General features: G+C 56.3%; 1 pseudogene across 1 annotated transcript; it reads right to left on the bottom strand.

Moving 5' to 3' along the window:
* Positions 1–8,259: 8,259 nt before the first annotated feature.
* Positions 8,260–9,445, bottom strand: LOC114226241 (high mobility group protein B2 pseudogene; annotated as a pseudogene). Its single transcript, XR_015766811.1, has 2 exons — positions 8,776–9,445; positions 8,260–8,399 (listed from the first exon to the last, which is right to left on the bottom strand). The product of XR_015766811.1 is annotated as a high mobility group protein B2 pseudogene (transcript).
* Positions 9,446–10,647: the final 1,202 nt, after the last annotated feature.

The raw sequence follows: 10,647 nt of genomic DNA, 5'->3' as shown, positions 1-10,647 counted from the left end.
ACCCGGTGTCTTTCCAGCAGGACCCAGTTCACAGTAAAACCCGGGCCTTCCATCTGAGGCCACTGGCAGGGTGCCTGCTCCCTGCTCTGCAAGGGTGGCTCCTGCCACGGGTTAAATGGGGCCCCCCAAATTCATGTCCACCCGAACCTCAGCACGTGACCTTCCATGGAAGCCTTTGCAGGTGTGACTCGTGGCGTTCAGTGAGGTCACCCCGAGCGGGGCAGGCACAGGCGGGGCCTGTGCTCCTCAGCGTGCAGATCTGTGACCTAGGCCGATCCCTGGGGTTTCCAGCGCCCGCAGGACGTCCCAGCATGGAGCCAGCGTGGCCCGTGGCCCGGGCATCTGGATCGCCACAGCGTGGACGGATGCAGGATGTGTGTATGGTCCATGCTGCTCCGCGGCATCTCTCTGCCGCTGGGAGCATTGCTGTGTGCTTCCCGGGGTGGCTCACAACACCAGCTGTCCTCTGATGGCTCTGGAGGCCGCAGGGCTGTGTGCCCCAAATCTCCCTGTACCGCCAATCAGGACTGGTGGGGGCACAGAGGGCCGCCGGAATAACCCGGGAAAACGTCCCTGCCTCGAGACCCTTAGTCACATCCGCAAAGACACTTTTTCTAAATCAGGTAACATTTGCAGTTTTCTTTTTTTTCCCCAAAGATTTTATTTATTTAATTGACAGAGAGAGTGAGAGAGGGAACACAAGCGGGGGGGTGGGAGTGGGAGAGGGAGAAGCAGGGAGCCCGACGCGGGGCTCGATCCCAGGGCCCTGAGATCATGACCGGAGCCGAAGGCAGACGCTGAACAGCTGAGCCCCCCAGGCGCCCCACATTTGCAGTTTTCTGAGACTGGCGTCTATCATCTTGGGGGCCGGTCATCAGCCCGTGGCCATGTGTGTGTCAAAGGCCCCCCGACCAAGCTGTGTGAGAACACTCGGCATCCAAGCGTCCAAATAACCTCGGGAAGCTTCTTCCACACCCACAAAATGTTCCCTGTGATAAGCCTCGTGTCTCTAGAGCCTAAAATATCGGTGGGTCTTGTCATCGGTGACCTCTTGGCTTTGGTGAAGGTCAGTATCTCATTTAATCCCATCGACACTCCCTGAGGCTTTAGGTAACTCACAAAGGGGCACACAAGTGGTCAGTGGGGGCTGGGGTTAGTACCGAAGCTGGATTTGGCAGCTGCCAAAGAGTCTTTCAATCGCAGGAAAAACAGACTGAAGCAAACTCAACTCACGGGCTTTGACACAACAAGAATTTACAGGTTTGTATAACTAAAAAGTCAAAGTAGGACTTCAGGCTCAGCTGGTTCTAGGACCCAAACTGGGTATTTGGGTTTCCCTTCACTGTTGAGAGCCCCAGGTTCAAGTCCCCACTCTGTCTCGAACCCCTGAATGATCATGGGCAAGGCGCACCTCTTCTTTCAGCCGGGGGTGGGGGAGGGACACGTTTTGAGGGTTACCAGGCATTGGGTGTACAGTCAATGCCGAAAAATGTTGGCTCTCGGCTCTTGTTGCTATTGACCAAGTAAACAAATGAATCCTCACCAGACAACCGGTGACTTGTAAATACAATTTCCCGGTTGGAGGCTGAGAGCACATGCACGCTGCCACCAGAGGGCGGCAAAACACAAACCATATGCAGCAGCTCCCCCCCACCCCCAAGCTGGTCTAGGGCTTCTTTCAAGTTCCCGCTCCTATAATTGGCACACATTTTCCCAGAGCCCCCTGACGGCCCAGTTGGGGGTAAAGGCAGTCCCAGGCCCACAAAATGCCCCAGGCTGGGGAGATATCAGAGAGGGGAGCAGTGGTGGACTGAACCTGACCAAGCTGTATTAGAGGAAAACATGCCCTTTATACATGTTTCTCTGTATCCAAAAATCTTTCAATGGGTGTTTTTTTTTAGAACATTGAAGTAGTTAAAAAAAATGTTGAAAAACGGAAAAGTAGGTGTGTTAAAACATCATTATATGTGTATATAAATTTTCTTTTAATTTAACTCCAAACAGAATTTGTAATTTTGGTCCTGGTCCCGCCTCTGTGAACCCTGTTTCCTGCTTGGGGTCGGCTGGGCAACGCCAGAGAGTGCCTGTGGCAGAGAGCCTCTGGCAACTGCGGAGACTTCCAGGGGCCCAGTGCACAGATCCTGTGGGGTTCGGAGGGAGGCAAAGTGGGGCGGAGGGGGGAGAGGGTGGCTGGGGGCTTCCAGTGGCCCCCGAACCGGCAACCCCCTCACTTCCCCACGGGCCCTCCCAGCTCCCCCGCCGTCTCCCCAACATCACCCCGTCTCCCCTTCGCCCCGTCCCCCTCCCCCCACCACCCCTCCTGCTCCACCAGCCCCCCACCGTCCCTCCCATTTCACCTCCCCTCCTCACTGTTCCCTCCACCATCCCCTCCTTTCCCCACCCCCAACCCCCTGCCGTCCCCCACCTTCCTCCCCCACCCCTACTCTCCCCACTGCTGCCTCTCCATCTCCCCGCACCTCCCCGCACCTCCCCAGCCTTCTCTCCCAGCCCTGCAGTCCCTCTGTCTCCCCCATCTCCATCCCCCATCTCCATCCCCCATCTCCCCCTCCATCTCCCCCACCGCCACCCCCCATCTCCTCCCCCCACCTCCCCCAGCTCCTCCCCCCCCACAGCGCAGTCCCCTCCCTCCTCATCTCCCGGAGCCACCCGCGGTCTGTTCTCCCCGAGGCCGCCAGAGGGCGCCGGTGAGCACCGACTTGGGCAGGTCCCTGCTCCGCCCGCAGCCCTCCAGGGCTCCCGGGTGCCTCGGCGTAAAAGCCCCAGTCCTCTCCCGGGACCCTGCGCGACCTGCATCCTCTCTTTACCCATCACTCGCTCCGCTCCGGTAACTACGGGCCTCCGGTAACTCCTCCAACAAGGCAGGCACGGTCCAGCCCAGGGCCTTTGCACCTGCTGTGCCCTCCACCTGAACAGTCTTCCCCAAATGCCCCTTCAACTGGTTCCCTCAACCCGCTCAAGTCTCTGCTCGACTCCCCGTTATCACATAGCAGCTCCTCAGTAAATTCTACTTGAATAAATGAGCACCTGTGAGGCATCTGACGAAGACCCCCAGGCCCAGAGAGAGGCCGCCTGCAGGACCCAGGTGAGGTCGGCCTGTGGAGGGACCGCTGGGTTTGCTCTCAGGCTGCCGCCACAGGCCAGGCCCCTCTCGGGGCTCCCTCTGCCCTGACCTCATGAGGTAAAACGAAGTCACCGAAGGGGGCACCAGCCCAGGCCCACCACACAGTGGGTGCTGAATACATTTTTACTGGGTGACGCTATGGAGGAGGAGGGTCCCTCGGGCAGCCCTGTCCCTGGGCTCCACACGAGGAGAAGGGGTGGTCCCCGGAGCTGCCCTCTGCCTGGCCTCTGTCTCCCGCCCTGTCTGCTTACAGGTCTGCGGGCTGGGGGGCAAGTCCCTGACCCCCTGACCCTGCAGGCATCCGGGGCCATGCGGCTGGGGGCTGGAATCTGCAGCCCCCGAGTGGGAGAAGTTGCTGGGCCTCTCTGTGACCCTCATCTGGAAGGTGGGGGGCGGTCGTGCTGTCGGAGAGTTTTCTGTCGAGCAATCACAACAGTGACAGCAGCAGACGCCCGCCATGCCCCTTGCGCAGGGCTCACCCGGCTGCCTACGTGGCTGCAGGCAGGCGCCCAGCCTCACAGTCTGATGCTGTTAGCAGCCACCTTCATTGTCCCCGCTTTTAAAAATCGTGGTAAAACCCACACAACATAAAACTAACCACTAACCATCTTTGGGGGGTTTCTCAGACATTCACAAGGTTGTGCAAACATCACCTCTGTCAACTCCCAGAACATTCTGGCCCCAAAAGAAACCCTGTCCCCATTAGCAGTCACCCCCCCCATCATCCTCCTCAGCCCCAGGTAACATGTATTTGCTCTCTGTCTCTATGAATTTGCCTATTTTAGGGATTTCAGATAAATGGGATCACACACCACATGGCCATTCGAGTTTTTGGTCCATTTTCTTAAATTAGGTTGTTTGAGTTTTGTCATTGATTTGTGGATGTCCTTTACATATTCTAGACCCTCCTCTGTTGGATTATGCACTGCAAGTATTTTCTCCTGGTCTGTGCTTTGCCTTCTGACTTTCCTAATGGTTTATTTGGACAGACCAAGTTGTTTAAAGTAAAATATTACATGTTTTAATTAGAAATAAATTTTACAGGCAAGGAAGCTCACGTATGAGTCACTGGGGAGTTAGTCTGCCAACCGCGGCTTCAGGTTTTCCACGTGGAGGGCAGAGGGAATGAGCTTGGCTTCATCCACAGATGGAGATGAGGTTGCCAGAAGCACCCTTCCTGACCTGTGGGGGGTGGTCACCCGGGGCATCAGCCCCAGCTCTGCCCTCCTGCCCCTGGTGTGTGTAGACATCTGCCAGGGGTGTTTCTGGAAGACACAGCCCTTGGCCCTCAGAAGGGTGCTCCTCAGTGGATCTGCTGGTTTGGCATGAAGCTCTCCATTTGAAGTTAGAAAACCTCATTTCCTGCCAAGGCGAATGGAAAAGGCTGGGGACGGGGAGGCCACTGTTTATGTCTCGTCCACTCCGGCTGGTCAGGCATTGGTGTAACCACACGGTGTGGAATGCAAGCGACCGTGGCCACCCACGGGGTCCTGGAGGCCATGTGGCACGGGGCCCAAGCTAGGTCCTCTAGCTCTTCCCCCAGGGACAGTCACTGCCCAGCCTTTCTGGGCTTTAATTGCGTGGGGTCTCATGATCCTGCCTCCAGCTACCTACCCCAAAGAACTAAAAGTAGCTGCTCACAAAAACCTGTACCTCGCTGTTCACAGCAGCCGAAGAGGCGGAAATGAACCAAATGTCTGTCAACAGACAAACGTGTCCCCCAGACACGGGAGCGTCCCGCGGCCGCGGACAGGAGCGAGGCGCCCACACGCGCGGCCCCGGGGATGGACCCCGAGCCCACGACGCTCAGGGAGGGAACCAGACGCAGAAGGCCACACGGGGTGTGAGTCCACGTGGGTGACACGTCCGGAACGGGCTCATCCGTGGACGGGAAGGGGGCTCGTGGGGGCCGGGACCCCTCCCCGCTAGACCGGCCCTGGTCTTCTCCAGCAGACATGCTCGCTCGCTCGCTAGCTTGCGCTCTCCCCCTCTCCTCCCATGCCCGTGCCCTTCCGCCCGTCCAGGTGCGGCTGACCCCCAGGCAGGGGTGCATGTTGGGAAGAGCCCCTTTGGCAGGTTTCTGTGGGCACGTGCCCCCAGGGAAACTGTGACCACAACCCGTAGACTGTGGAGTCGGGCCTTTAAAATGTGTCTTATAGGGCGCCTGGGTGGCTCAGTCGTTAAGCGTCTGCCTTCGGCTCAGGTCATGATCCCGGGGTCCTGGGATCGAGCCCCGCATCGGGCTCCCTGCTCGGCGGGAAGCCTGCTTCTCCCTCTCCCACTCCCCCTGCTTGTGTTCCCTCTCTCGCTGTGTCAAATAAATAAATAAAATCTTTAAAAATAAATAAATAAAACGTGTCTTAGAATAAAATTGCCCACACAGGCAGCTTGACTGAGTGTCCAGGAAGGCACCAGGAAGTGTCCTGGCAGGCCCGCCTGCGGTCCTCTGTCCGGAACCAGCACCTGACTGCGCTCGCCGACCCTTCCGGAGCAGGTTGTGCGGGGTATGCAGGGAGAAGTTTTGATTCCCTTAACGCACGCTCTGGCTGTGGCCCTGCTTGATTCGGGCTCTCCGGCCTCGGGTCCTGCTCCAGCCAGGCCACCACCTGCCCCTACCCTGTGGACGCCAGTGCCTGAGCCCCCACCCACGTTCGGTGGTCGGCGATGGCCCGGCCCGGGCTGGCAGACAGGGAAACCGAGGCTCAGGAGCTCACAGAGCCAGCCCACGGCTGGGGCACAGGCCGCCTCGTTGGGGTGAAGCCCTGTCCGGTTGTTTGGTTTTCAAGGACAGAAGGCACGCATATATGTAAGAAAATGAATTGAGGGCACAGAAGACAGAAAGTCTGCCTTGGGCCCTGAGCCCCGGCCTGGGCTCTCCAAGGGGCAGTGGCCACACTCGGCCGGGAAGGACCCCCTCAGCGCGGCCAGGGCAGCAGCTGCGAGAGGACGTGGGGCTCCTGCTGGTGCTGCCCGCCGTGCCGTGTCATTGCCAGCCTGCCCTGGGTCCCGTGGCCCCAACAGCCCTGTCGCTGCTGCCCGCGGGACGTGGGGGAAGGCACGTCCCTCTGCGGTGGAGGCCCTGACCTGCTCGGATTCCTCTAACCCTTGGACGAGGCTTCCCTCTTGTCCCTCTGGCACCCAGGGGAACCTCAAACCCAAAGGGAAAGGGCGTTCTCTTGGGGCCTCAGTTTGTCTGCCTGGGAAATGGGCCTGAGCAGCGGTCCTTAACTCAGGGGAGGGAGAGGGGTTGCGTGGGGCTGGGAAACTGAGTCCCCACCTGCACCCGCCAGCAAAGGCCAGAGTGTCTGGCCAAGAAAACCGACACTCTGGTTATTGCCATTACTTTGTTAGGGGAAAATCTTGCCACAGGCTTAGGTTTTTAGGGACCTTTTTAGGAGGCAGACGGCACACATCCCCCGACTGGGGAGATGCCCCGTGGGACACAGACCCCCCCCCCCACCACCAGCCTTCACGGGGCCAGGGCTGGGGGCTTAGGTCAGTCACGCCTTCCCGGGAATAAAGACGCACCAGCTTTGAGAGCCAGTCGGCAAGGGCCACGGAGGTAAAGGCAGGGAGGGCGTTTGTCCCGGGGTGGTGGTGGCCCTCCCAGCCCCTCAAAGGGTCCTGTGCAGGCACGGCTGGCTGCCCAGGAGCCCGGCGGCCCTGACCACACCCGGGGCCTGGGAGGTGCCACAGGTGTGACCTTGTCCCAAGCCTGGGGACCCTCCCGCCCGCCCCACAGCCCGTCTCTCACGCAAGCCCTATTTATAATGGGAACCATGGAAACTTCTCCAGGCTCCTCTGAGCCGCTCTCATCAGTAAGTCACTGGCAGGACGCATCATTCCTCCCCAGGGAGCATCCAGAGGCCACCGCGCCCCGCTCGGGCTTTGCTGGGATGTTAGAACCGCCAGTCAGGCCTTCCTCAGAAGTTCAAACGTGGGAATCCCATGTGACCCCGAAATTCCCCTCCTGGCAAAAGTGAGGAACTGAAATGAAAACCTAGATCCACATGCGTGTTCGCAACAGCACGACTCGAGGCAGGCAGACATACCCAGGTGCCCACCGCCCGTGAGTGGACACACAACGTGGTCCATCCACGCACGGGAGCGTCCCTCGGCCACAAGCAGGAGCGAGGCGCCCACACGCACGGCCCCGGGGACGGACCCCGAGCCCACGACGCTCAGGGAGGGAACCAGACACGGAAGGCCACACGGGGTGTGCGTCCACGTGGGTGACACGTCCGGAACGGGCTCATCCGCGGACGGGAAGGGGGCTCGTGGGGGCCCCGGGGGTTGGGGAGGGGGACAGGGTTGTTTTTGGGGTGACAGGATGTTCTGAAGTTAGTGGTGGTGATGGTTGCCCAACGACAAATACACTAGAGACCATTGGATTCATTTATGCAACATGGAAGGGTATGACAAAATAATGTCTGTTTGGACACAGGAAAAAATGCTCCACATCGCTCGGCATCAGGGAAATCCAAATCAAAACCACAATGAGATACCACCTCACGCCAGTCAGAATGGCTAAAATTAACAAGTCAGGAAACGACAGATGTTGGCGGGGATGCGGAGAAAGGGGAGCCCTCCTACACTGTTGGTGGGAATGCAAGCTGGTGCAGCCCCTCTGGAAAACAGTATGGAGGTTCCTCAAGATGTTAAAAATAGAGCTACCCCATGACCCAGCAGTTGCAGTCCTGGGTATTTACCCCAAAGACACAGACGTAGTGAAAAGAAGGGGCACCTGCACCCCAATGTTCATAGCAGCAATGTCCGCAATAGCCCAACTGTGGAAGGAGCCGAGATGCCCTTCGACAGATGAAGGGATAAGGAAGATGGGGTCCATATATACAAGGGAAGATTACTCCGCCATCAGAGAGGATACATACCCACCATTTGCACTGACGTGGATGGGACTGGAGGGGATTACGCTGAGTGAAGTCAGTCAAGCAGAGACCGACAGCTATCATAGGGTTTCACTCATGTGCGGAACGTAAGGAAGAGTGTGCAGGACCACAGCGGAAGGGAAGGAAACTGAATGGGAAGAAATTAGAGAGGGAGACAAACCACGATGGACTCTTTTTTTTTTTTAAGATTTTATTTATTTGAGAGGGAGAGCGCACAAGCAGGGGGAGTGGGCGAGGGAGAAGCAGGCTCCCCGCTGAGCAGGGGACGATGAGGGACTCGATCCCAGGACCTCGGGATCACGACCTGAGCCGAAGGCAGACACTTCACGGACTGAGCCACTCAGGGCACCCTGAAAAGAGACTTTTTTTTTAATATACATAATTTTATTACAAAAAAATTTTTTAAAAACAAAATGCAACATTCTAAAAAACCCAAAATTTACTACTGATACTAATTCCTACAAGTTTGCTGTGCTACAATACACAAGTCAAGAAATTAAGAAAACCATTAAAAATTTAGAAACATTCAACATCCAGAAGCTTTAAAATCTAACCGTATGTAGTAGCCCCTCAAAAAGCTACAACTTGCATTTTTAGAAAAGTACCTTCTCTACAAAGAATCTTATCAGCTATACAAAAATCTGTACAGTTTTTATACTGAAGCTAACATTGAGCCGCACTTGAATTCACATTCTTAGCAAAACAATTGCCTGAGCACACACGCACACTCCACACGTGTCGGTACAGCACAGCCATTTATTCTTCATCTCCCTCCTCTTCCTCATCATCTTCATCTTCTTCCTCCTCTTCCTCTTCCTCCTCATCCTCTCGTTCATTCTTCTTCTTTGAACCTGTCGGCCTGCCGGGGCCCTTCTTCCCGCTTCACCGTTGCCCTTGGCGCGATGTGCAGCAATACCCGTTTCATACTTCTCCTTCAGCTCAGCTGCTTTCTGTTCATATGGTTGTTTGTCTTTGGCTGACTGTTCAGACCACATTTCACCCAATTTTTCTGCAGTATCCCCAGTGGATAAACCCGGGTGTTCACTTTTGACCTTTGGGCGATGTTCAGAGCAAAACAGGAAGAAAGCAGACGGAGGCCTTCTAGGAGCAATGGGATCTTTTTTCTTTCCTTTCTTGTCACCTTTGGGAGGAACACAATTTTTCATCTCCCTGTCATAGCGAGCTTTGTCACTTTTTGCCATATCTTCAAATTTCGACTTTTCCTTTGCAGACGTGGTCTTCCATCTCTCCGAACATTTCTTGGAGAATTCGGCGAAATTGACGGAGGAGTCTGGGTGCTTCTTCTTGGGCTCTTCCCGGCAAGTCTGCACGAAGAAGGCGTACGAGGACATCTCGCCCCGCGGCCTGTTGGGGTCTCCTTTACCCGTGGTGACAGACGGCGTCTACCTGGTGGTCGCTTTTTCTCAGAGGCCCACGGAGAGGCCGGATCCACCAGAGGCGCTTCCTTCCCAGGGCTCCGGCGTGAACTGGTTTATTGCTAACGCAATCCTCAGCTTCTTGTTTCTGAAAAGAGACTTTTAATCACAGAAAACAAACTGAGGGTTGCTGGAGGGGAGGGGGATGGGGTGGGGATGGGGGATGGGGTAACTGGGTGAGGGACATTAAAGAGGGCACGTGAGTAATGAGCACTGGGTCTTACATAAGACTGATGAATCACTGACCTCGACCTCTGAAATCAATAATATATGTTAATTAATTTAATTTAAATAAAATGAAAATAAATTTTAAAAATTGTTCCAACTCCCCATTTTACACAAGGCCGTCCATCCTCCTCTCCAGGAGCAAGCACTTTTGTTTTCCACACCCTCCCCCACCCAGCTTTATTGAGGTATGACTGACAAGTAAAAACTGGATATATTTAAGGTGTAGACTTTGATGGTTTGATATTTGTGTTTCGTTGTGCCCCATCAGCACCGTCAAGCTACTGAGCCACACCTCACACAGGTAACTTCTCTTTGCTACGAGAGCATTTAGCAAACGTCACCTGCAGGAGGCTGTGCTTGAGATCCCAGAACGCATGCACTCGTAACTGAAAGCTTGTACCCTTTGATGGAAGTGTCCCCAGAGACCACCTTCTAGTCCCTGCTCCTGCAGCCTTAAGGTCACAGAAAACATGAGTGGAAGTTGCTGGGAGGTCCCTCCCATCTCCTCTCACACTGGTCTCCCTCCCTCGTCAGGAACGGGATTGGCCTGGTATGTTTGTGACAGCTGACGGACCCACACTGGGACATCGTGAACCACAGGCCGCGGGTGACGCCAGGGCTCACTGTCGGTGCCACACACGCTGTGGGTTCGGACGAGTGTCACGGACAGCGGTCCACCATCACAGCGTGGCACAGAGCAGTTCCTGGCCCTGCCGACCCTCTGTGCTCCACCCGATCACTCTCCCCCACCCCGGCCACGGCTGATCCTTATGCTGACTCCCAGTCCTGCCGTTTCCAGAACGTCCTGGACCCGGAACCACACGGTGTGCGGCCTTCTCAGCCCGGCTGCTCTCACCCAGGGACGTGCCGCTGAGGTGCCTCCGTGTCTCTGCCTGGCTCGATGGCTCATGTGCAGGGACGGATGGACCAGCCC

The sequence above is a fragment of the Eumetopias jubatus genome, unplaced genomic scaffold (assembly GCF_037043125.1).
Source record: "Eumetopias jubatus isolate StellerSeaLion01/CBP00866 unplaced genomic scaffold, mEumJub1_p1.0 scaffold_1, whole genome shotgun sequence".
In the NCBI taxonomy this organism is placed as follows: Eukaryota; Metazoa; Chordata; class Mammalia; order Carnivora; family Otariidae; genus Eumetopias; species Eumetopias jubatus.
This window is presented reverse-complemented; position numbering and strand designations above follow the sequence as displayed.